Source organism: Pelodiscus sinensis, chromosome 4, assembly GCF_049634645.1.
Source record: "Pelodiscus sinensis isolate JC-2024 chromosome 4, ASM4963464v1, whole genome shotgun sequence".
In the NCBI taxonomy this organism is placed as follows: Eukaryota; Metazoa; Chordata; order Testudines; family Trionychidae; genus Pelodiscus; species Pelodiscus sinensis.
In genome coordinates, this window is record NC_134714.1 from 19,128,528 (window position 1) to 19,156,391 (window position 27,864).

Below are 27,864 nucleotides of genomic sequence, written 5' to 3' on the forward strand. Positions count from 1 at the left end.
TCAAAGATGGAAAAACCAACCAACCATTCTGACATGTTTACAAGGCTTTTAAATCATGAAATGGATTACAGTACTGACGTGCCAAAAGGATTTGGGAAACCTATTTAAGACACAGCACATTCTCCTTCAAGAAGCAGCCTTTTAATTTACATTTGTTGTAAGTACCTAAGAGCATAAAGGATTTTATGTCAAATAAAAAGCTGTACCCTTAGTTCTGTGCATAGTAATCAGGGCAATGTGTGGAGGTCATCAATTGCTCCTTAACCTGCATTGCTCTATTCAACCCTTGCTCTGTTTCCCTTCTCCACCTCCTCCCATTCAGCATCTGGATTTGCAAATTTTGGCCCAATCCTCCAATGTGCTCCTGAACACCTGGAAAGTGCATTAGTATGATCCAGGTACCATAGATGACAGTGGGGAGACTCTGCCTATGGATATCAAAGGGAGTAAGATCAGGCCTTTTGTGACTTCAACCACCCCACTGTCTTTGATGGGCAAAGCATTGATATTGCATAGAGCCTCACCTGCTTGGGTTTACAATGAAAAAATTGTCTGATCAACAACTATCACAGGTCCTGAGATTATAAAGATGGCATTCATGTCAAAGGTGTTTTAAGAGGACTCCCTGGAAGCCTCACATATCATAAAGATTTTGTACTACAGTCTAATCTGCTGATCCAAAGGAAACAGTTTTCTCTAAAAAATTCTTGTTTGCATCCATTTCTACATCCAGTGGACCAAATTCCCAGCAGGTGTAAATCAAATTCATTGAAGCAAAGCCAATTTACAGATGTTGAAAATCTGACCCACAGTTTCTAAATCAGTATTTTGGCCTCAGTTCATCTTTACTATCCTAAGCACAATTTGAAATATCAGAAAAGCTAATATATACTTGAATTGTTTGGGAATTGACATATTCCGATCAAGAAACAGGAACAGGGTTCACTATTTTAATATTTTGGATTTATTTTGGTTGTAGTTACAGGCTAGAAAACCAGGGTATTTTGCCAGCAGTAAAGCTATAGCTTTGCAGAAGTACCTTGCATTTAGCTGGAACAAAACTATGTAAACATAAGAGTATTTCACAATAGGGAATAATAAATCAAATATGAAATGGAGCAGAAAATGATTGAAATCAGTGAGATTCAGGTTCAGAAAAGAAGGCAAATATCAAGGAAATGGTGAAAAAATCAGAAAAAAACAGTTCTTTGTTCTTATTAACTAGAAATTAATAAAATGCACATATTTAATTTTCTCCAAGCCCTGATATGGTACCATTCCCATTGAATTAGATATCTATACATTATTAACACATATCAAATTGCATTAAAGTAACATGAATGGTCTGATTTAAAATCCACAAAGCTTTGCAAGAATGCATCTGCAGGGCAAATAAAGGACTGAGTGGAAACCTTCACACAGTTTCATACTTTGGAAGGATACATTCAGTGTACTCTCCATCTAATTTGCCTTCTAATGTTCTGTAGGTTTTTAAATGACAGGATTTTGTGTTTGAATAAAAGGGAAAATATCTTAGTGAAAGCATACAAGACATTCTTCTAACTTAGGGGCAATTGGCAGATGAGGTGATATGGTGTCTAAATCATATCAATGTGTACATAAAAAGCTTCGGTCTATGGCTGGTTGTTACAGCCAGACCACTGGATATTTTAAAAATAATGCCTTGTGGGATTTGCAAACTCTGCTGCATGTGTGCACTACACCCTGGTGTTAAACATTCTTATGAAAAAGAAGCTAGTTAGAATGCATGCAAATAGTGGCCGTTTTTTAAAGATCCATTATTTAAAACATATATCCAGTGTTTCTACTGCATATAAAATGAAATTCACTCTCTCCCTTTTATCTCTCTCTTTCTCTCTCTTCACACACACACACACACACGAACACTTCTCTTGGTGTCAATGGCTACGTGTAGACTGGCCCCTATTCCGAAATAGCCATGCTAATTTTAAACTTGGGAATAGGGAAATCCACGGGGGATTTAAATATCCCCCGCGGGATTTAAATAAACATGGCTGCCACTTTTTTTCCGGCTTGGGGAAAAGCCGGAAAAAAGCGTCTAGACTGGCCCGATCCTCCAGAATAAAGCCCTATTCCGGAGGATCTCTTATTCTTATTCCTGAAAGTAGGAATAAGAGATCCTCCGGAATAGGGCTTTATTCCGGAGGATCGGGCCAGTCTAGACGCTTTTTTCCGGCTTTTCCCCAAGCCGGAAAAAAAGCGGCGGCCATGTTTATTTAAATCCCGCGGGGGATATTTAAATCCTCCGCGGATTTCCCTATTCCCAAGTTTAAAATTAGCATGGCTATTTCGGAATAGGGGCCAGTCTAGGCGTAGCCTACGTGTTTTCATTGGTTGCAAGTGTATTTGACACCTGCACTGACCCAGCAGTGTAAAAGTCCCACTGCCAGACGACATTCTATTAGAACTAGGAGGGAAATCGTCTTCCCATTCTAGAAGTGTTTGGGATTTCAAATTTTTGTCCCATCCCAAAACAGGACACAAAAGTAAAAAAGTCTCACAAGTGTGCATGGCATTCCAGGAGTAATTTCTTATCTAGTAGGAGGAATGTCTAATAAGGATTAGATAAAAAATAAAATGCCCTCAGCGGATTAACCCAGGATCTGACATGAGGCAACATCTACTTTCAGGTTTTCTTCTATCAGCAGAATTGCAACAAGACCACAACCCTGGGAAATGTACAATCAAACCACAAGTGCAGCACGTTATGTGTGCACAGTTCTTTAGGATTCACGGGCAGGGGAGAAACTGCCTAGTTTCTGTTGTTCATGCCTTCCAGACAGACTCTCAACTGGTGTAAATCAGCATTACTCCACTGTCATCTATATTGCAGCACCAGTTTCTGAGGATCTTGCCCCTTAGATTACAAATACTTTCTGAAAGGCAAGAAATTGCATCTTCTATTTCCCATCAGATAGGGGAATGTATTATTGGGTGAGGTGCTTTGGCCTGTATTGTGCTGGAGGTCAGTGTGCCTAATGGTCCCTTATGGCCTTGAAAATATGCAGAGCACAAATCAATGGATCAGGAAAATAGCCAGTGTTGGTCTGCAAAAGTCTATAGAAATCATTTTACTCGAAACCCTTTCCCTGCTCTTATCTTGCCTCCTGAATAGGAATGGTGCACTCCTGTAACCACCTCCACAGTACCTCAAGTTGCTCTTTCTCCAAAGCAGCTCTCTGCTGTTTCTCCATAAAATCAGATTTTTAGCTGCAGTGTGTATAATATTTTACCAGCTGTGCTTCCCTTGTGATTTTTGTATATTTCTTTCTTTCCCCTTCCCAGGCATGTATCACACTTTTGTTTTTTCCTGCCCTCTGTGGTATATCTTGGTGTATTCTCTCCTCCATCTTTTCCCCATGATTTTCCTTCTTTGTTTTGCATCAAGTCTTTTTTGAAAACCACCTCACTCCTTGCTCAACACCACTACCAACTCCTATCCTTCCCTACAACACCCTTCAGATTCTGCCTGCTGGGCGGGTGGAGGTAGGATTACTTCAGATTCACCCTCATGTAATTAAAAAAAAAACCCAAAACAGGCCCAGAAATCAGCAAAGCATCTCAATTCATCCTATTTAGCAAAACAATACAGCATGAACGCAAGTCTCATTGAACTAACTTCATTGGAACTTACTTAAACACATGCTTATTGCTCAGTATGGGCTTACATGCTCTGGTGAACTGGGGCCTTTGAGCCAGTTCTGGTTCCTTGGTTTTCTCCTTTTTTCTCATGTTCTTTCCATCTCTCCCTAATCCTTGCATGCCTTCTCTCTGCCTGACCTCCCCTCGCTTCACTTTCCGATTTCTCCTTTCCCTTCCGTCACCACCTCTTTGCACTCAGGGCCCCAGGCCTCACTGTTTCTAACTCTGTTCCCCAGTGACCAAGCTCTGATCCCACTGCCTCAGTCCCCTCCAGCTCACAACTGAGCGAGTGTTAGGGGCAGACCTGGTTGAATGAGTCAGAAATGTGACTTGGGGCTGAGGGAAGAAAGGAAGAGAGGGTATGTCTACACTACCACCCTAGTTCGAACTAGGGTGGTAATGTAGGCAACCGGAGTTGCTAATGAAGCCCGGGATTTGAATTTCCCGGGCTTCATTTGCATAAAGCCGGGCGCCGCCATTTTTAAATGTCCGCTAGTGCGGACTCCGTGCCGCGCGACTACACGCGGCACGGACTAGGTAGTTCGGACTAGTCTTCCTAGTCCTAACTACCGTTACTCCTCATTTCACATTTCACGAGGAGTAACGGTAGTTCGGACTAGGAAGCCTAGTCCGAACTACCTAGTCCGTGCCGCGTATAGCCGCGCGGCACGGAGTCCACACTAGCGGACATTTAAAAATGGCGGCGCCCGGCTTTATACAAATGAAGCCTGGGAAATTCAAATCCCGGGCTTCATTTGCAACTCCGGTTGCCTACATTACCACCCTAGTTCGAACTAGGGTGGTAGTGTAGGTATACCCAGAGTGTTTGGCAATCTGAACATAAATCCAAATGATCCTCTCAGCAATGTATCATTTGGAGACACAAAGCTTTTCACACAGTGTGACGGGCGGCCCAGCCCCGCACTCAAGCCCAGGGCAGCCACCTGGTGCCGGGGGCGGAGAGAGCTCCACCCACACAGCCCTACTGGGCATGCTCCCAGGGGACCAAGGTATAAAAGACTGCCAGCCTGCTCCAAAGAGGGGGACTGCAGCCAGAGCTGGAGCTAGTGGCCAATTGCCCATGGCGCAGACCGGACAGACAGAGAGGGAGTCGCCAGGCCTGCTAGATCCACTGCCGCCAGTCCCAAGCCGAGCTCGACCCCGACCCCGACCGCGACCCCGACCCTGACGACGGAGCCGCCAGCCGACCACCCTCGCCGTGACCCAGGCACCGGACTGGCCGCCCCCCTGTCCCGGTGCTGAGTGGAGACGTGCCACGAACACCATGCGACTCACGCCGATCGGTGAGACCGCTACGGGCTGGGGAAGGGGGTAGGAAGTGACCCAGGGCAGGGAGCTGGAAAAGCCCCTGAGGGCTTGGCATGTTGTGGGGAGGAACCCCCACCGAGCCAGTGGTGGGAGCCCCCTGCTGCTAATAGGGCCCTGGGTTGGGGCCCGGTGGAGAGGGAGGGCCCGGGCCCCCCTATCCCTGCTGCCCTGGACCCTGGCAAGTGGGGGCTTGGATGAAGGACTAGGCCGTAAGGCCTGTGTATTGAGGACTAGGCCGGAAGGCCGTATTTCCCCTACTGCAGGGGCAGTGGACTTTGTGACTGGGCCGTAGGGCCTGCGTATTGAGGACTAGGCCGGGAGGCCGTAATTCCCCTACTGCAGGGGCAGTGGACTTTGTGACTGGGCCGTAGGGCCTGCGTATTGAGGACTAGGCCGGGAGGCCATATTTCCCCTACTGCAGGGGCAGTGGACTTTGAGACTAGGCCACTGGTCCATATTTCCCCTAAAAAAGGGGCATCGTGCTTCGGGCCTACGCCCGAGCAGTCTGGATTATGCCCCGGATGGGGGAGGCAACCCCAAGCGCGAGGGGAGACCCCCGACACACAGCTTTTTCCATTTCTTACTCTTAGGTTTCTCCACACAGTCAAACTCTGGCAAGTCAGCTGATATACAATGGACCAAGCTAAACATTTTCTATTCCTCTCTTTCACTTGCATCTGACTCACCCTATTCCTTATTGCTGAGTTTACCTGTTTCATATGCATCACCTATGCAAGGGAGTCAGTGAAAACCATGAAATCATAACTTGGTGTTAGTTGCACTCTCAACTTGTCTATCAAAATTGCCCTCACAGAGCAGTAGATTTATTGAAGGAAGAGATGGAAGAAGTTAAACGTCTGAAAACTTTCTGGGAACTGGGATGAGTTATAGGGTATGTCTGTGGCTAAAAATCAACAGCTGTCCCATGCCAGCTGACAGACTAAGGAGCTGTTAAACTGAGGCACAGATATTCAGGCCTGGGATGTAGCCCAGTCCCCTTGGACCATGGGATGTGGGACAGTCCCAAAGCTTAAGATACAGCCCAAGGCCAAATACCATCACCACAATTAAACTATCCCAGAGAGCCCGAGACAGCGGACATGTGCCTGCCACGGGTGTCTGTGTGTAGGGCAGGTGTATCCTAAAAAAGCTTTATGGGGAGGCTCAGCTATGGGGAGAGTAAAGGGAAAATACAGGGACACTCAATGGCTGTGTCTACACTGGCATGAATTTCTGGAACTGCTTAAAACGGAATACTATTCCGTTTTCAGTTTTTCCGGAAAAGGAGCGTCTACATTGGCAGGCTGCTTTTCCGGAAAAGACTACTGGGCTGTCTACACTGGCCCTTTTCCGGAACAGTGTTCCGGAATAAGGGACTTATGCCCGAGCGGGAACAGAATAGTTTTTCCGGAATAGCGGTTGATTTTGTAGAGTAGAGCGTCGTTGCTTTTCCGGAAATTTAAGGGCCAGTGTAGACAGCTCGCAGCTTATTCCGGAAAAGCGGCTGATTTTCTGGAATAAGTGGCCCAGTGTAGACGCAGCCAATGTGATTGGAATTGTAACCATGATCCTAAAAAGAGGCTATTTGGAGACTCTCAGGCTACGTCTACACTGGCCCCTTTTCCGAAAGGGGCATGCTAATTTTCAACTTCGTAATAAGGAAATCCACGGGGGATTTAAATATCCCCCGCGCGATTTAAATAAAGAGGTCCGCAGCTTTTTTCCGGCTTGTAGAAAAGCCAGAAAAGAGTGTCTAGACTGGCCCGATCCTCCGGAATAAAGCCCTATTCCGGAGGATCTCTTATTCCTACTTCAAAGAGATCCTCCGGAATAGGGCTTTATTCCGGAGGATCGGGCCAGTCTAGACGCTCTTTTCCGGCTTTTCTACAAGCCGGAAAAAAGCGGCGGACATCTTTATTTAAATCCCGCGGGGGATATTTAAATCCCCTTCGGATTTCCCTATTACGAAGTTGAAAATTAGCATGCCCCTTTCAGAAAAGGGGCCAGTGTAGACGTAGCCTCAGTGAGTAAGGAAGGTAGGAGGAAAATATGATAATGAAGCTAAGTCTCAAAATAAGATATAAGGTAAGAAGCTGAGTCTGGGAGCAGGCCAGCAAAGCATCAGTGTTTTATTTCCCCTTTCTGTCTCTATCTATCAGTTCTTCTAGAAAGCCTGCATGTCTGGGTTCTGCATATAAATTATAGAAACACCTCAAAGCATCCAGAAAAGGCAACCATCTCTCCAGCCTGTGCTTGGTGTAATCACAGGCTTCTGCCTTTGAATGAGCCACAACAGTCTCAGGTAATGTGGATTTCTGGGGCATGAGATGAAGCTTATGACAAGGGCAGGATACTTTCTGATCCCCCTTTGACAGGTTGTTCCAGAAGTTAGGACCTATAGTAGCGAACTCTCCACCTCCGGTTTCATTAATTTGACATTTAGGTTCTGATACTTATAGTTTGCTGGAACAACTCCAGAAAAAAAGTGTTCCCTGACATAGCGTAAGCCAATCCCATTCAGGGAGTTGTGAATCAGAATACTGGTGTAGATTTGGGTATGAATGTGGAGCCAGTGCAGATTTGGGAGCACTGGGAACACATGTTCACTTAAGCTCACCTGGCTTAGTAGGCTTCTTATCTTGGGTCAGGCAGAATGAGTTATGGTGTTACATTTTGGAAGTAACAAGCTTGGGCAGAAAAGAGGCATGGACAAAGTTTCCCTGTCTGGAGATGGAAAAGACATTTCTGGTGACTGTGGTTATCTGATTCAGAGATGGATTCTGCATGACCCCAAGGTGCATGCTGCAAATCCCCTCAACTGAAAGAAAAGTTTTGGCACTTGCCAATTCCCTAGACCATTTTCTGCTCTCAGCTAATGGTGCTATGGTGACTTCGACTGGAATGCTTGGTCTGGTTCAGGTGTCCACCATTCAAGAAGGACATCTATAAATTGGAGAAGGTTTAGAGGAGAGATTAAAGGACTGGAAAATATGCCATATTGTGAAAGACCTGACAGAGCTCAATCTCGTAGTTTATCAAAGAGAGAAGATTAATGGTGATAGAAATGTAGCTGTGTTAGTCTGGTCTAGCTGAAACAAAAGACAGAACTATGTAGCACTTTAAAGACTAACAAGATGGTTTATTAGGTGATGAGCTTCCGTGGGCCAGACCCGCTTTGTCAGATCAATATGTGGAAGAAAATTGGCACAACCATATATACTGAAGTGATACAATCAAAAAAATGAATGCAGGTGAAATTGACAAATCAAATTTTAGAACAGAGTGGGGGTAGGTGATTTAATCCACCTGGAGAGCATAAATTTGATGATAGAGGGCTCTTCAGTACTGTTGGAATTCAAAGCTAGATTTAAATTAGACACAAAAAGTAAGTTTTTAACAGTGAGGGTAATTAGCCATTGGAACGACATACCAAGGGTTGCGGGAGAGGCTTCTCCATCACTGCAAATTTGTAAGATTGGATGGTTGTTTTTTTAAAAATTAGATATGTTGTAGATCAAACAGGAATGAATGAGGCAAAGTCGTATGGCCTGTGCCTATGTAGGAGTCTAGATGTTCACAGTGGTCCCTTCTGGCCTTATACTCTGTTTATTAATCTAGGATCACTCCTAGGATTAGCTGTCACTCCAGTGCCCAGCATGTACCGAGAGAGCTGTTTCTCTGCAGCGTGGACAACATTGCTCAAGAGAACATAGAGCTGCTTGCCATTGGCATTTTTGTGACATCACAGCCTGTCTCATCTCACAGTGCCCCTCAATTGTCCAACAGGGCCATCGGATAAGAATGGTGAGCCCTCTAGAATGCTTCTTGTCAGGCAGTTTGAAGAGGGGCAGGAGAAGCTGCCTAATATTCTGATGCTCCACCCCACCAGGTCAACTGTCCCTCCTGATTGACAGGGCCAAAGGCATGACAAACTTTTTGCACATTTTTGCAATTGCACCCCAAAATGGGACTCACCACAGGGATTCTGCAACTCTGATCAGGAGTGTGGGAGATGGTGCTTTTGAAGCCAGTGTCAGTGGGATTCCAGCTGCAGCACAGCATCAGAATGCAAGCTCCATGCCAGGGTCCAAAGCAGCTTGTATTGCTATCTTTTCCTCTGGCTGCATTTGTTCCCTTTCTTTTGTTCTGTTTCCCCCCTTCCCCCACCTTTCTCTCCACTCAGCCTCATTCTTTCCTCTTTCTCTGATCTCATCAGGATTCTCTCCCCCCTTTGTCTCCCCATCCCTCTCACAGCTGCCTGAAGGTGCGAGTTTGGTTATTTTAAAACACCAGCCAGTAACTTGCTCTAAGTCCTGTGTTGGCTCCTGCCCTTCCCGAGCTTTCCCAGCTACACATCAAGAGACAGAGAAAGACAGAGAGCCTGTTTGCCAGAGAATATGTTTAAGTGTTTGCTGTGCTAGCAGAAACAGCAATACATTAAATATTGGCTCTTATTGTAAAATTATGAGTAGCAATTATTAAAAAGCTCCGCTCTGTTTCTTCCTCCCATATAGTCTGGTTAATAGTGTTACCTGGAATATGGAATAATGCCCACAGGGTTTCAGCTCTAGCCATTATAGCTCACTCCTAGTCATTTTCTTCACCCACGGGGGAGCAGCTTAACACAGTGACCCCCTACCCCCCACGAAGGTTTTATATTTCTAAGCCATTGACGGCAAGTCCTGTAATTATTGCAGTTTAAAATACATTCTTATGTATAGCAATTAAAATCTGTTGGGTCTGTAACCTGTTCTTTCCACACAATAGTCTTTTCTACACCAAGATGTAGGGAAATAACAGATCAAACACATGCCTAATGCATTACTATAAGAAATCTATATTATTACAAGCTGTCTAACAATATTGCCAAGAATATATGGAGACATATTTCACTGCACAAATGATTAAAGTCAAGCTAACCTTTCAAATACCCTTTAGTTCTATGCTTCTAAAACCCTAAGTATTATAGACATAAGGGTCTTCCCAGGCTGCTATTCCAAGACTGGGAAGTCCGTGACAATTTTTAAGGTGGTTATTAGTTGTACCTCTTCTTGCCAGTGTGCCAGGTGACTTCTGCACTGTTCCAACCGGAGTGTTGATCCGGTAGAATGAGGAATATTGCAATATATATATATCATCAATGGACTCTGCCAAAGCAGGGGAGGGTTATTCAGTTTGCCAGTGGTATGGGCCACTTTTCAGGCCGGGCAAATTTATTCAGAAGAGAAATGAAACAGGCAGTGAAATAAAATGCTGTAAGTGTGTAAATAATTGCCAAACACTCACTAATAATTAGTGTGAGAGGACAGGATGCCTCTGGCAGTGAGGATTAGAAGAAAAAGACCTTTTAATAGATTCAAAGGCCATCTTGTCTGACCTCCTGTACAACACAAGACAGAGTATGCTCCAAAATCATTCCTAGAGCAGATCTTTGAGCAAAACATCCAATCTTGACTTAAAAATTGTCTGTGATGGAGAATCTACCACTAACCTTAGTATATAATTCCAATGGTTAATTACACTCATAATTAAAAATTTACACCTCACTTCCAGTCTGAATTTGTCTAGCTTCAACCTTCAGCCATTGGATTATACTATACCTTTCTCTGCTAGATTGAAAAGCATACTATTAAATGTCCTGTCATCTGAAGAAGTGGGTTGCACCCACAAGTTCATGGTACAATCTACATGTTTTGTAAGTCTTTAAGGTGCTACTGGTCTATTTGTTGTTTTTTTAAGTTTTTCCTGTTACAGACTATCCCTCTGAAGCTGTTAAATAGTTGTTCCTCATGTAGATATTTATAGATCGTAAACAAATTACCTCTAATCTTCTCTTTGATAAGCTAAATAGACTGAGCTCTTTGTGGCTCTTACAATAAAGTATTTTTTCTAACCATTAATTATTCCTGTGGCTCTTCTATGAACCCTCTCCAATTTATCAATAGTCTTCTTGAATTGTGGGCACCAGAACTTATTGATCCTTTTAAGCAAGCTGGATCCAGGAAGTCTATCAATAAACAGACACAGATTGAACCTCTCTAGTCTGGCACTCTCTGGTCTGGCAACATCCATGGTCTGGCGTGATTTTAGTTAGCTGGATGTCCACTTTTCATGCATGTGGCCAAGTTTGCCACAGTCCCATAAAGCTTGTTTATAGCCACCAGTCCTGGCTCTCAGTGTCCTGGACTGTTGTTTAGCTCTAATGTACCCCTAAATGTCTTCAAAGAGCCCTGTAAAAGTGGAGATATTGGTAATGTTGCTAGACATAAGCATGTTTTTTATGCTTTATCTACTTATTTCCTCGTGCCAATACAGTAAAATTGTGTAACAACACTAACACTTTGTTATGGAGAGAGCTGATAAGCCTAGCCAAAGCTTAGACTTATATAAGGTGTATCAGTACAGTCATGCATTACTAAGCAGCATTGCAAGCTTTGTTCTGTTTTTTAACCTTAATGAAATAAAAAGACCTTCCTTACTACAGTATTGTCCTCCCAGAGAGATTCAACCTATTTCCTTGTGACCTCATATTTGTGATAAGAGGACTGGCTTTGGATCCCTGTCAAAACTGAAAGCCAGATACACAAGATCTTATACCTCTAAGACTAAAGAAAATGATAACCCTGTCCAGGCGGAAACTCTCTGGTCTGGCAACATCAGTGATCCAGCAGGACCAGAGATGTTGCTGGACCAGAGAGCCCCAGAGCCTGGAGTATTGGACATCTGGCAGTTCAGAAGCACTGGGGTTGGAGGCAGGGAGCCTGGCTCGGAGCAGAGCTGGTCTTGTGGCTGGAGGGCTGGTGGCCTGCAGCCAGTCCTGTGGTCAGGGACCAGTGGCCCAGAGCCCAGCTAGGGGGCCAGAAGCAGAGCCAGTCCCGCAGCCAGTGGGCCAATGACCCGAAGCACAGGTTAGAGGCTGGAAGCGGAGCCAGAGCCTGGCTGCAGGGCTGGGAATGAAGCTGGTCCCATAGCCAAAAGGCAGGAAGACTGAAGTCAGCCTGGGGAGCTTTGAACGAAGCCAGTCCAACAGCCAGGAGCAGAGCTTTGTGGCCAGAGCCAGCACTGGAGTTGGTGGCTGTAAGGGGAGCCCTTCCAAGAGTCTTGTGGCCCCTGGGAAAAGCCCAGAGGAGGTTGGCAGAAGAGGGGACAAAACTGATCATGCCTGGTCTGGCAAACTCTCTCACTGGAGACTGGTCAGGTCCTGAGAGTCCCAGACCAAGAAGATCCAATCTGTAATCACAAATAAAAAGTATTAGTACCCACTCCTGTTCCAATTGAAGTCAATAGCAAAACTCTTATTTCCTTCAATGGGAATAGGAATGCAAATGCTGTTCTCAGGACAGCTGGCCACTATGAGCCTTTGCTGGTCATAGATTTTCATACCAAGCTCACCAATGATTTGGGGGCATGAAGAAATCTATTCCTGACAGACAGTATTTGTTTTCCTTCTAATATACAGCTTCAGTAGCAAACAATGTATGAATTTAATAAAAGAAGATAATCTATCAGTTCTTGGAGGTATGGATTGAACCCAAACTGTTATCAGGCTTAATCTCTCGGGGTATGTCTACACTACAAAGTTAGTTCGAACTAACTTAGTTCGAATTAGTTAATTCGAACTAAGCTAGTTCGAACTAACGCATCTAGAACTAAAAACTAGTTCGAACTAGCGTTTTGCTAGTTCGAACTAGTAAGTCCACATTGAGTGGACTCTGAACAGGGCTTAAGGATGGCCGGAAGCAGTGCCGGCAGGGCATAAAAGGAGGACTTAGAGCATGGAGATGCTGTCTCAGGCTAGCCGAGGGCTGCGCTTAAAGGGTCCCGACCCCCACCCCGGACACACAGTTCTAAGGGGTGCCCCGCTTGCAAAGAAGTTCTGGCTTGGAGTGCCCTGAGTGCCCACACTGGGCACATCACACCACTCGGCCATCAGCCCGGCTGCACTTGCCGCAGGCTGCCATCTGGGGAGAGGGAGTAATTGGGGGGCTGCAGGAGAGCTTCCACCCCCAGAAGCCCGCAGAGCCAGCCCAGTCCTCCCCATCGGGGGCTCATACCCCATTCCTCCCTCACCTCCTTCCACTTACCCTTCCCTAGCCCCCCTTCTTATTGATGTACAAAATAAAGATAACGTTTCTTCCAACATTGACTCTGTCTTTATTGAAAAAAACTGGGGGAGACTGGGAAAAGGAGGTGGGAGAGGGGAAGAGAAAGGCTGGGAGAGGGGAGGGCAACTAACATGATCAGGGGTTGGGAACAGGTCCCAGATGAAGAAAGGCTACAGAGACTGGGACTGTTCAGCTTAGAAAAGAGGAGACGGAGGGGGGACAGGATAGAGGTCTCTAAAAGCAGGGGTTGGGTGGAGAGGGTGCATTCAGAAAAGTTCTTCCTGAGTTCCCATAAAGAAGGACTAGAGGACACCAAAGGAAAGGAATGGGTAGCAGGCTTGAAACTAGTAAGAGAAAGTTGTTGTTGTTGACAAAGCAAATAGTTAACCTGTGGAACTCCTTGCTGCAGGAGGCTGTGAAGGCTACAACTAGAACAGAGTTGAAAGGGAAGTGAGATCAAGTGATGGAGGTTGGGTCCATGGAGTCCTATTAGCCAGAGGGTAGGAGTGGTGTCCCTGCCCAAAGTTTGTGGAAGGCTGGAGAGGGATGGCACGAGACAAATGGCTTGGTCATTGTCTTCGGTCCATCCCCTCCAGGGTCCCTAGGGTTGGCCGCTGTCGGCAGACAGGCTACTGGGCTAGATGGACCTTTGGTCTGACCCAGTACGGCCATTGTAAGCTCAGGGCTCAGTGTCGGGGGTCTCAGTGGACCCCCTTGATTTTCATGCACACCTGGTCCTGGGTGGCCAGGCTGGCAGCTCTCCTGCCCTAGCCGGCCACTTTCCTGTGCCTAGTGCGGAGATCGTGGACGAGGTCCACGATGTCCGCACTAGCCCAGGAAGGTGCCCGCCTCTTGCGGTCCAGGGCAAGCTCCCGGGAGCCGCCAGCCTGGTCCCGGCAAGAGGGGGTGGGCTGGGGGGCATCGGGTGGGTGGCTCTGTGCCGTGCCAGGTGCAGGGTCTGCTAGCTGGGTGCTGGCAGGCTTGCACCTGGCACGGGCACCGTAGCCAGCCCGTGCCCCTTTAAGGGGTCCGGGGCCGGGAGGGGGGCATAGAGTTTCCCTGGTGTTGGCCAGAGTGGCCACCAGGGAAACCTGGGGAGGGCTAGCCTCCCACTAGTTCGAACTAAAGGGCTACACAGCCCTTAGTTCGAACTAGCTAGTTCGAACTAGGCGTTAGTCCTCGTAAAATGAGGTTTACCTAGTTCGAACTAAGCGCTCCGCTAGTTCGATTCAAATTCGAACTAGCGAAGCGCTAGTGTAGCGCATAGGAAAGTTAGTTCGAACTAACGTCCGTTAGTTCGAACTAACTTTCTAGTGTAGACATACCCACAGCTATAAATCATGTCAAAGTACAAGACTTCTTTTATTCCTTATTAATGAAGAGGCAATGCCCTGCCTTAGATGTGCAGGCCCTTATTCTGCTCTGATTTACACTTAAAGGAGTATGTCCACTGAAGTCAAATAAGGTTATAACAACATAAAACTGGTGTCAGAAGAGACTCAGGTCTCTAGTATCGTTACAAATCAAATAAACTGGACAATTCAGGATGAATTTCAAGATACAGAAGTCGTTTTGAACAGTGTATCATAGCGTGTGCTGTATGTTTTACACATCTGCGTTTGTTTAATAGTCGTGTTGGTTGTTTCATCTTCAGGACTGTATGCTCTGTAAAGCATTTCAAGTACAAAGAGAGAGCGCACATTGCAAAGCAGTAGACGGAGGCAGCCTTTGCTTATGCTAATGACTCCCATTTAAGGAAAGCTGACACTAATAACTGACAAAATAGGGTGATGTTAATAATCTTTCACATTCCCAAGAAAAACGGAACAGAAAATACATATGTATGGTTGGTGACATCATTGTGACCCCAACTGTGCTTGGGCTTAAAGCTTCAGAACTCATTTTACACCTATTCTAGCCTGAAAATTAAAGTGGCTTTCTCTGACATGGAGAGTGGCATGCATAATGCACATAATGTCTTGCCATAAAGGGCTGCCTGTGAGGTTTTTGAAAATCTGGGTTTAACAGTAAGTCTTCTGGACACAAAGTAGAAGAATGGATCTGGTTCTGACTCAGTTCTACTTGTGTAAACTCAGAAATACTTCACTGATATTAAGAAGAGTTCCCTGCATTTAAAGTGGCATAAATGAAATGAAAAGCTGGGCTGATGTGGTTATAAGCCACCTGCTTAGCATACTGTGGTCTTAGTTCATTATGCAAAGCTCAACAAAATGCCATAAGCATTTAATATTAACACCCTCAGACATCAGAATTTATATTTTGGGGTGAACCAAGTCACTTTATATTGGCTTCTATTGACATTACTACATCATATGAGGAGAAAGAAACATTTGCCTTAGACTCCCACATGACTTGGCATATATTGTATCATTTTGCACAAATAGGCCTCACAGAACAGCTTGGAATTATAATAGACAGAAGGTATCAAAATAACTGTGGGACCTAAGGGACAATTGTACTTGTGCTTGGAGAGAAATATGTAAAAAAGGGAAGATTCAGTAATACTATAACAAAAGCAGCATCAATACATGATCATGCCTAAGAACTCTACTGAATTGTCTCAAAATAGTAGCAGACGAGTAGGGGTATGGTGAAAAGACAAAGTGAAGGCACTTTAGCATTCCTTTCCTATTGAGGTAGTCATTTTGAACCAACTATTGTCATGGCTTGGGGAAATATTCAAACTCACTCAAAGTTCTGCATTTGATACTTGCATGGGACTGGTTAAACTGGAGGAAAGCTGTTACACATCACTTGCTTTCCTCACCAGCCAATAGTATTGCAAAAGTCTGCTTAACAGACAGTAGAGAAGGAAGCAATCATAGGCAAACAAGAATGATGAGGGAATTAGAAGTTGGCCCCTTCTCAGTTTTTTTTTTCTCAATCCAATCTTACTGAGTGAAACTTCCTCTGATATCGGTGGAACTATGCCACATTGAAACCTGAGTCCATGTCTATATTACCTGAAATGGGTTACCTAGGGAGGTGGTGGAATCTCCATCCCGAGAGGTTTTAAGTCTCAGCTTGACAAAGCCCTGACTGGGTTGATTTAGTTGGGATTGGTCCTGCTTTGGGCAGGGGGCTGAACTTGATGACCTCCTGAGGTCTCTTCCAGCTCTATGATTCTATGCCTGCTAAATAGGTGCTGCTGTGGTCAATGCATTGGTGTCAATTTAGTGAGTCTGGAGAAGATATGCCAAGGTAATGGGAGAGCACTTTCCCATCAATGTCTATACTTCACCTTCCTGAGACCCAGAAACCATATTGACAGGAGCTTCAGGGGTAGCCAAGTTAGTCTGTTAGGGTACGCCTACACTAGCCCCCGTGATCGATCTAGGGAGGGTAATGAGGGCAACCAGAATTGCAAATCAAACCCGGGATTTAAATATCCCGCACTTGATTTGCATGTTCCCAGCTGGTCGCCATTTTAGAAATTGACTAGCCCGAAGTAACTGCCCACGTCTACATGTGGCAGTGAAACGGGCTTCCGATTTAAAGCTCCTAATTCGAATTAGCTGGTAAACTTTGTTGCAGGAGAAATACCAGCTAATTCGAATTAGGGCTTTAAATTGGAATTCTGTTTCACTGCCATGTGTAGATGTGGGCAGTTACTTCGGGCTAGTCAATTTCTAAAATGGCGACTGGCCAGGAACATGCAAATCAAGCGTGGGATATTTAAATCCCGGGCTTGATTTGCAATTCTGGTCGCCCTCATTAGTCTTCCTAGATCAATCTAGGGGCCTAGTGTAGACGTACCCTTATAGGAAAAAAACAACAAATGGTCTGGTAGCACTTTATAGACTAACAAAACATGTAGATGGTATCATGAGCTTTCGTGGGCACAGCCCACTTCTTCATATGACTGCTATTTTGCTATTCTTCAGATGACCGGAGTTATAAGTAGGCTGGCTAGGACACTACCTATTTAATAACCACTGAAGGTGCTAACAGCTCTCTGAGTGGTATCCTTCTTGTCTTAGCAATCTATCTATTGAATTTTATTTTTATCTGCTTAGGTTTATGTACCCATTTTCTAGATACTTAATGATGCTCTGTCTTACACCCCCCTTCGTCTTTTCTCCCCCCCCCTTCCCCTCTCCTATTTATTTCACGTTTTCATATCCCTTGGGGTGTGTCTAGACTACATGGCTCCGTTGACGGAGCCATGTAGATGAGGCAGGATGACAAAGAGACATGAAGCGGCGATTTAAATAATCGCCGCTTCATTTAAATCAAAATGGCCACCACGCTGTGCAGATCAGCTGCTTGTCAGCACAGCGCAGCAGTCTAGATGGGGATCTGCTGATCCCAGAACCCTTTGTCGGCAGAGCCTTTATGCCTCATGAAACAAAGGGTTTCTGGGGTCAGCAGATCCCCGTCTAGACTGCCGTGCTGTGCCAACAAACAGTTGATCAGCACAGCGTGGTGGCCATTTTGATTTAAATGAAGTGGCGATTATTTAAATCACTGCTTCATTTCCCTTTGCCATCCTGCCTCATCTACATGACTCCATCAACGGAGCCATGTGGTCTAGACCCCTACACATAACTCCAGTCATCTGAAGAAGTGGGCTGTACCCATGAAAGCTCATGATACCATCTACATGTTTTGTTAGTCTATAAAGTGCTACCAGACTATATATTGACAGGAGAGTGTCTCCCATTGACAGGGGTGGCCTGTGAGTATAGGCAGACTCGGCAGTCTCCTAGGGCGCTGCCTTCAATGGGGCGCCCAATGATAACGTCACGGGGCACCTGGGGCACCCGATGATTACGTCATGGCCATTGACGGCCGTGCAGGTGGGGGCGCCGATCGCACGTTCTGCCTTGGGCGCCAGCTGCTGCAGCCAGCTTCAGGCCACTCCTGCCCATTGATGTAGAGTGGTGTAGACACTGCTGTAAGTTAACCTAAGTTATGGTGACTTCAGTTACATAACTGACTTACTTGAAATAGCGTATCTTAGCTGACTTACAAAGTTAGTGTAGACCAGCATTGAGCTAAGACCTTGTGCTTTGGCCTAAAATTTGTAGCATGTTTGAAGACTGAAGGTCACAGTCAGGAATCAGATAGGCCTATAGAAAATGAGTAATGTTGGGGAGAAAATAGAATTTTACACCTTGGAAATATCTGATAGACTTGAACCTTAACTGGAGAAGGTTTGATGGCTGGAGGCTAGCTAGCCTACTGGAAGTAAAATGAATGAAGTAAGTGTTAGTGTTTAAACTAGTTGATGAAAGGATCTGAAGGTGTGAGTGTACTCTATAAGGAAAACACAAACGAAAGTAGGCCTTAGAGGCAGAAGGAGAGAGAGAACTCCTTTGTATAGCATGTGAAAAATAATAATTACAAAGAAAAAATATTTGAATGACACCAACATCTGAATCTGATACCACTCTCCCTCCAGGGATATCTGATACCACTATCAGTCAGACCCAATCACTGTAGTGATGTGAAACTAATATCTAGCTCTAATGTACAGCTTTTCATCCATAGATCTCAAAGTGCTTTTTTAATGGATAAAGGCCAGAAGGGTCCATTAGATCACCTGGCCTGACCTCCTATATATCAAAGGCCATTACATTTCACCATGTGATCTCTCCATTGAGCCCAATAATTTGTGTTTGGCATCCAGTTTTGATATGAAGGCATCAGGAGATGGAGAATCCACCACTTCCCTAATTTGTTCAAATGGTCATTAACTTGCACTGTTAAAAAAAAAAAAGTCTCATTTGAATGTTTTTGATTTTTCAACCCTTTCAGCATTTTTCTTAGTTTTATTGATGTATCAAAATCTTGGTCTGGCTAAATTTCCAGTGACTTTATCAACTAATTTTCTGCAGGTAAACTGAGATTATTAAATATGAAAATGTCTTTTTAAGAGAGAGAGAGTTTTTACTTTGGGCTATTTAGGTGATGAGAACAACAAACCTTTGGCTAAAAAAATGTCCCCATGCACTTTGTAAAAGTAAACACACACTTTAAATAATGAACAAAACGCAGTGAAAAATTCAAGTAACTCTAAGCAAGAAAGTTTGGAATTTAGATTTATATACAGTCCTGAACCTGTAGTTTAGGGATTTTCATATCCAAAGCTTTGGTTCAGGGCCATCCCCTACAAACTCAGAGCAAAAGATAGAGAACAAAACAAACCAGACAGAATGCTATAAAACAAAACAATGTGCAGCAACATAAATTAGCACAAATAGAAATATTCCAGCCTATCACATCAGAGATGTAAACAAAAGAAAACTCACAGGGAACGGTAACACAAGCTCCTTCTGAGGGAGGCAATAGGAAACAGGATACAGCTGTACCATAAAACAACATTAGACCATCAGCAAGCTTCTGAGAGGAGGGGCGCTTAGGGGAGCTTAAAGCCAGGAATTGTTTTCAAGAGAAGGACAGAGGAAAATTAGAATGAGGGGTAACCTCATAGGAGTCCTTTTACTTAAAGATTTTTCTGTTCCGTGATGTGGCTCCTTTTGCCTCTCTGCAATACTAGAGTTCAGGGTAAGCTTGTATTAGCCATTAAAGTCAGCAGGATTTTACATGAATACATTCCCTGAACAGTGCTTTGAATATTACTCATTAATGTTCATCTTTCCACATATGGAGAATTTTCCACATTTCTGTGGTTAGGATGAAAGGACTAATATTCTTACATTCTACAAACATTGAATCTGAACATAAGAAAAGCCATAAAAGATCAGACAAAAGGCCATCTAGCCCAGTCTCCTGGTTTCTGACAGTGGCCAATGCAAGGTGCCCCTGAGAGAATGAACAAAACAAGTAATGAAGAGATCCATCCCCTATTGCAAATTCCTAGCTTCTGACAACCCATACCTCCCCAACCTGGCTAACAGCCATTGATGAACATATCCTCCATGAACTTACTGAGTTCTTTTTTGAACCCTGTTATAATCTGGGACGTCACAACATCCTCTGGCAAAGCGTTCCATGGGTCGACTGTGCACTGCATGAAGAAATATTTCCTTTTGTTTGTTTTAAACATGCTACCTATTAATTTCATTTGGTGACCCCTAGTTCTTGTGTTATGGGAAGGAGTAAATAACTCTTCTTTATTCACTTTTTCCACACTTGTCAAGATTTTATAGACCTCTATCATATCCCACCTTAATCTATTTCCAAAGCTAAAAAGTTTAAGTCTGATTAATCTCTCCTCTTATAATAGCTGTTCCATACCTCTAATATTTTTGTTGCTCTTTTCTGAACTTTTTCAATGCCAAGATATCTTTTTTTGAGATGAGGCAACCACATCTGCATGCAGTATTCAAGATGTGGGCACTCCATGGATTTATATTGAGGCAAAGAATAGTCTCTGTCTTGTTCTCTATACCTTTCTTAATGATTCCTAACATTGTTTTATTTTTGACTGCTGTTGCACATCGAATTAATGTTTTCAGAGAACTATTCACAATGACTTCAAGATCTCTCTTTTGAGTGGTAACAGCTAATTTAGTCCCCATCATTTTATCTGTACATCTGGGATTATGTTTTCCAATGTACATTACTTTGTATTTATCAATATTAAAATTCATCTGCTATTTTGTTGCCCAGTCACCTAGTTTTGTGAGTTCCTTTTGAAGCTCTTCACAGTCTGCCTTGGACTTAACTATCTTGAGCAGATTTATATCATCTGCAAATTTTACCACCTCACTGTTTACCCCTGTGATAGGGCAGATAAGGCCCTGGCCCAGAAAGAGCCATAGATAAGCCCTCCAAGAGGCTAGAGAAGCTTTAAAAGAACTGGTTGATTAGGAGCCAGGTAAGCCTACAAAAGGAGCTGCAAAGCTCAGCAGCAGTCAGTGTGGGGCAGAGCTTGAGGTGAGCAGACTACCTGGATGACTGAGGAAGATACCTTCAGGAAGGGAAGCCCTGGATGTGTCACTCTCTATGAGTGGGGAAAGAGACGGAGGGGAAACTGATAGATGTGGAGACACCGGCATGGGCCTCTGTTAGGTGGAAGGGGTCTGAGTATTATACAGGAGTGTGACTCAGCTGGAGGGCTTCTCTCTTATCGTGTGACAGTTTACTTTGCTTAAAAACCTTTGGTGAGGGACATTGTCAATGGCTTTCTGGATATCTAAGTACTAGATCCCCCTTGGGCATGATTTCCCTTTACAGAAACTTTATTGACTACATTTTTTTAATCTATGTGTCCGACTGTTTTGTTCTTTACTATAGTTTCAACCAAATTGTCCTGTATTCACCAGGCTGTAATTGCTAGAATCACCTCAGGAGCCCTTTTTAAAAAATTGGTGTCACATTAGCTATCTTGCAGTTATTAGGAACACAAGATGATTTAAAGGATAGGTTACAAACCACAGTCAGTTCTTCTGCAATTTCACATTTGAATTCTGAAGGAACTCTTGAGTGAATGTCATCTTCTCCTGGTGACTTATTACTGCTTAGTTTATCCATTTGTTCCAAAACCTCCTCAAATGACACCTCAGTCAGGGACCGTTCCTCAGATTTGTCACCTAAAAAGAACGGACTATGTTTGGGAATCTCCGTCAAGTCCTCCTCAGTGAAGATCGATGCAAAGAATTGATTTAATTTCCCCGAAATGACGGTAGTGGCCTCGAGATCTCATCATCTTGATCATACAGTGGCCCCATTTGTTGTGGGGAAAGTTCCATTAACTTGAGTTAGGTCCCAATGGCCAGATTTTAAAAGGCTTTTATGCAGGTAGGCACATAGCAGAAATGTCAAAAGTGCCAATGCACATAAATAAAAGGCACTTTTGAAAATCTATGTAGACACCTACTTAAATACCATTAAAAACATGGCCCTGAATCAATAAAGAGTTCTAGATAAACCCTTAGGGTGCATGTAGACTGGCATGTAGACTTTTGCGCAAAAACTTGCTAGCTGTCTACACTGGCCACTTGAATTTGCGCAAGCGCACTGACTTTGTAATGTACAAAATCAGTGCTTCTTGTGCAAATACTTTCATGCTCCCACTCAGGAAAAAGCCCTCTTGCGCAAGAATACTTGGTAAAGAGGGCCAGTGTAGACAGGGAAGAACTGTTTTGCGCAAAAAAGCCCCGATGGCTAAAATGGCAATCGGGGCTTTCTTGCGCAAAATTGCATCTAGACTGGCCACAAATGCTTTTGCGCAAAAGCACTTTTTGCGCAAAAGCATCCATGCCACTCTATATGCGCTTTTGCAGAAATGCTTTTAACGGAAAAACTTTTCCGTTAAAAGTATTTCCACAAAATCATGCCAGTCTAGACGCAGCCTTAGACTGAAAGCTCAAAGCTGCCACTAATCATGCCACAATGAAAGCTAAACTTTCTTTTGCCACTGTTTTGGTCCAAGTGCTCAGCTGGTTGAACAGGCATAACTGTTGAAGTCAGTGGAACTATTTCAATGGCCCATTACCCCTAAACACTAGGAGAAGTTTTTCTAAAAGGTAGCATCAAGGCACTCACATTCTTCTACTTGCTGCGTATGGTCTTCAGTTAAAAAGATTCTTCCTTTCACATTCACTGAGAGGCAACTTACACTATGGTAGTCTTTGTTTTCAATGACAGTCCTGTGGTGATAATTTTTGTCCCCTGTGGAGCAGAAGAGCCTTGTGCCTAATGTTGCTTAATGTGTCTAAAAATCCCAAAAACAAAATACGTAGCTGTATACAGCTGTAAGGAACAGCTCTTTAAAATTGCCAGCACTGCATTATCATGGAGAGGTAACCTCATCCTACTTAAAACACAGAAACTGCTCTTTAGCTGCAGTATCTCCTTGCTGGAGCTGCCAGTGCCCTGGCACAGAGGGGATACTTTTCTGTTGGAGGAAGCTAAGATGAGAGAGAACCATGAGATCACATTGCATGTACAGAATACTTTTTTTGACCAAATACCTTCTTTGGGGCCAAATTAAGTCTTTCTACCACTTCCTGTCTTGTACCAGCTTCACAGCTTCTTTCATCTTTAAAACCTCTTTGTTATACATCACTCTTCACTGTGTTTCTCTCTCACATCCTTGGTCTTCATCTATACCTAGCTCCTTTTTCTCTTGTATGTATCACCAAGTCCTTTCTTAACATATATCCAAACCATCACACTGCCCATTTGTAAATTTTCTGTAGCAGTATCTTTTATTACTTTAGCTGTTTTCTTGATTTCTTTATAAATTGTGTTTATTTGAATATATGCATCTCAATGCATCTCATTGTTACTTTCCCTTCTATATAAAATAACATCAAAATGACTGTGAGATAGTGCTAAACATCTTCCAGTGGTTCAGAGACCACATATTGTGCTGAGTCACTTTGGAACTAATCATTCTGTAAATTCAGGGAAATGACTTCTGTGTTTGGAACAGTTTATCTATTATTCTCATGGAATCAGAATGTTTAAAGGCCAGAATCATCTAGTCTGACCTCCTGTATCTCACCAACATCACACACTACTGACACACTAAACCCCACAACTGAAATTAGAACAAAGCATTAGGTCATGCCTACACTTGGAAACTATTTTGAAATTAGTAAATTCAACTTAACTCCCAATTTAACAAATTTGAACTAGTATATCCGCACTATGGGGAAGCCTCGCAATTAATCTAAGGCAGGCTCTACTAATGTGGATGCGCTACTTGGACTTAGATCCCCAGGAAGCAATGGGCAGAAATGAGTTTGAATTAGTCTGGGGTGTAATTATTTTGAAATAGCGGCACTGGAGCATCCACACTACTGTTATTTTGAAATAGCTATTTTGGAATCAGCATTACTCCTGATTAAAAGCAGAAGTACAGATTCTGAATTCCACAGCCCATTATTTCAAAATAGTAGTGTGGATGCTCCGCTTATAAATTTGATCTTGGGGGTAGGGAGTTATTTTGAAATAAAATCCTAGTGTAGACCGGGGCTTAGAGACCACATGAGTTTACTATGTGCCACCTGCAGACAAGGGATCAAGGTGCACCAATGTGTGCTGTGGCAGGGAAAGTTTAAGTGGGATACGCCCAGATATTCCTGGAAGGTGACTCACACCCACACATTGCAGAGGAAGGATACCCGTTCCCCAAGACCACGGCCAATCCAACTTGGGAGAAAATTCCTTCCTCACACCACCGTATAGTGATTAGTTAGACCCTGAACACGAGGAAGAACCAGCCACCAAGCACCTGAGAGAGGGAATGCCCAATGCAACATCAGAGTCCTGTCCTTCCTCCCCACATCCGATGTCCCATCTACAGCTGCAGCCATCGAAATACACTACGGGACTTGGCCTCTGAAGGTGGTTCAGTTGCAACCCTGAAGCATGGTCATGTGCATTGCTCCAGTTACATAATAAAGACACCATGTTCTTAATAATCATCCAGAACACAAGTCAGAACACAAGAATGAAAGCATTCCAACCATGTATTTCATGCTGGGAACTCAGTGCATCATACAGTTTGCTGGTGTGCACGGACATCTAATGGATGTGTGTGATGCTGCTGAGGACGTAGTTTAAAATTTGCATCAAAGTGCAGTTGTGAGGAATAGGGGCCATGATTTTAAAAACCAGGTGCCTAAAGTAAATATCTGGCCTGATTTTCAGAGGTGTCAAGCATCCAGCAGCCCCCCACTGATGTCAATGGTGCATTACTGAATAAGCAGCACTTTTGAATATCAAAAGATGTAATTTAGATGCCTAAATAAAGACTTAAAAACCTATGTCTAAAGCACTGATATTTGGCTCTCGTATACAGATTTTTCATGAAACCTAGACTGTCAGGACTACCAGTCACTGTCATATAAACCACTTAAGTCTACAGCAGATCTGCTTCCTATCTTTAGGAGTCACGGCCAGACTGTACAAATTCAGCCATTAATGAAGGTAGCACTCACTGATTAGTGTGTGCTGCAGAGAAGGAGCTGCAATGGGAGGGAAATGAATGGAAACCACTTGAAGACGGAACTCGTTAACGTGTGTATCTTGTGAAAGTCTTGCCTTTTAATTATTCTCACAGAAAGCAATCAGGTTTGGGCTCATCTTTTGTACTCAACCTATATTAAGTCTTTCATTCTCCTCACTGACTTAGAGCAATATCCTTTATTCTTCCCACTTCAAATGAAATACCCACGTCATTTGTTAATGCAGGCTGTTGGTTGTCAAAGCCTTGTAAGGGTCCTTCAGTTTTGGGTAACTCACTTACAGAGCCTAGGGCTTCAATCCGTGAGAAGTAATAAGGCAATCTGTAATATACAAGATCTGAACAGATTCATATCTATAGGAAAAAAAGGTTTCACTTTATAACACTTATATAGCTCAAAGTAAATTCAACTTACATCCCATCTACCTCAGACATGGCATGAAAGTAATTCATATTCATTGGAAATGAGATGGTACCAAAACAAATTAATTCCTTATTTTATAAATACAAAAATTTGCTCTAATGTGGTAATACTAGTCTCAGTGCTTTTTTTTCTTTTTTATCCTGTGGGGAGTCTTAATCCAAGTTTTGTTCTCCACGGGATCATTGTTATTAAGGTTCTCTGCCATAATTTAGCAAAGTTATTACCACCAGTTGTCAATGTTCACTTTCACTAACTGCAACACATTGCACCTCAATGGTTGTTTGTTTCTTTTCCTGGCCTCCTGCCAGATTTCAGAGTTAATGGAAGTTGTGTTGCAGGTAGCTTTAACATTACATACCACACCTAACTGCTGAGTCAGCAAACCTGGAATTCAGTCCAAGTTCATTATTTCTGCCTGTGTTTACACCTTATTGTTCTGAGAAGGAATGCATTTGCAGCGCTAACATTAAGGCAGGTATTTATTTCCAAGCCCATCTTTAATACGTTGGAAAATGCAGACAATTTTTTCATGGTAATTTTCAGCCAGATCCAATTTTTAATGGATTCTTACACCTTTATCTGTGTTGAGAGTTAGTCCATAAATAGCCCCATTGACTTCAATGGAGTAGGATATTGTTCAACATGAGTAAGGCTGTTAAAATCTAGCCTTTGGATATCACAAGATTTCAGGGATGTGAGGATAGAACTATTGTTTATTCCTCTATTTTTCATTATTGTAAATAGTCTTCCATCTAGATTATCCTTTTGCATATCGTTTGTGACCGCCCTTATGCTGCATTTTAATCCCATTAACTTCTGCTTTCTTACTGTTAGGATCTGATCCAAAGCCCAGTGAAGTCAATACCAAACTTTCCATTCATTTTAATTATGCTTTGTCCAGACCCATGTGTTATATGTAAAGGTGGCAGAAATCTTTGCTCAACATCTCAGCATTCAGCAAGACCAGTTGGATAGCCCATTGAGGTTGAGCCCATGCAAGACGGGGATGTAATTAGGATCTTTCCTCCTTGGCCATTCTTCTGTAGGGACCAACCAGATCCTTTCCTGAAGGCTGCTATTTGCTAGTGCCCTATGAATCACAAGCAATAGAAGTAGGGAGTGGACAAGGAGTCGCTTGGACACTTTAGCGGAATTGGCCAGCCTAAGAAAGGAGACCATGCTTCATCTGCCTAAGATGTGGCTCTTCCCCTTGTGTGCCAGGTGTCTCCAGGAGGGTTTGTTTTACCTTGAGATAAAATCCTTCTCAGAAATCACTATAAGGCAATGTAACGCCACACTACAGCCAACACAGGCCAGTGGCTCAAACCACAATTGAGCCCTGACAGTATAGGTTACTGCAGTCTCAGCTGACATACAAAATGACAAACTAAATGTAGACTAACATTAAAAGCCCCCACAGTTTTTGAATCCTTAATGGAGAATGCTAACACCAGAATGTTACTTCTCCGGAGTGTGCAGAAACAGATTGGAACTTGTGGGGAGTGATGCCAGGGCACCATGACAGGAGGTAATTAATAGAGATGGGTTGAAAATATCAGACTAAACTTCTTTTCCTGTTGAATAAATGCTGTTTCATGAAAATGTATCATTTTCTATGAATATTTTTCAGGTCCAAGATGGAACTTCTGTCTCAAAAGACCCACCACATCATAGCCTGGTGGGCTGGAGACCTATCGGGGAGACCGAACGTCAAGTCCCTGCTCTGGTGGTTTGCAGCAGAGAGTTAAACATGAATCCCCCACATGCCAGGTGAGTGCCCTAAGCACCATGCTATTGAGTCAATCTGCCCTGCTGGAGTTGTCCCACTTTATATAACTAATGTCGTAGTCACTGAGCCAGAGAAGGGGGACTGACTGCAGCCTGGTGTTTAGCATACTTGCCTGGAATGTAGACGACTCAAGTTCATGTGCCTGCTCCAAAGCTGGCAGGGCAAAGACTTGTGCTTGGGTATCTCACAGCCCCACTCAGCACATTAACCACCCAGCTATAAAGTTCCCCACAACATTTTTAAAGGGCTCCTTTTTATTATATTCCATGTCAGAATGAAAGCTTCTTATGAAACCTCTTAATTTTTTATCTTTTCTGGACATCCCTACTACTTAGCCGGGCTGAAGAGATGAAATCAAATCTGCACTCAGGAAGTAGAAACAGAAACTGCCTCTGCAAGCCTTCAAGTTTTCATGAGCTCACCGAGTTCTTGTGTGGACAGATACAGGCACAGCAAGTACAGATGCAAATGTCTGTACAATGTATTTGCAGAATTAAATATTGTGTCAGGCAGTAGTGATGGAGCCTTTACCCTGCTCAGTTTACTCACGTGAATAATCCTTGGCTCCCTGTGAGGCTGTTTGTGTCAATAAAGTGAATGTGTTTTTGCCTGTGTTAAATATTGT

At 43.6% G+C, this 27,864-nt stretch overlaps 1 long non-coding RNA gene across 2 annotated transcripts; it reads left to right on the forward strand.

Annotated features, from left to right (window-relative positions):
• Positions 1-27,841, forward strand: LOC142828952 (uncharacterized). Of its 2 annotated transcripts, none has more exons than XR_012903129.1 (3): positions 1-157; positions 27,081-27,220; positions 27,575-27,841. It is a non-coding gene; the product is annotated as an uncharacterized LOC142828952 (long non-coding RNA). The 2 variants fall into 2 exon arrangements; XR_012903128.1 differs by lacking the exon at positions 1-157 and adding an exon at positions 4,731-4,988.
• The last annotated feature ends 23 nt before the right edge of the window (positions 27,842-27,864 follow it).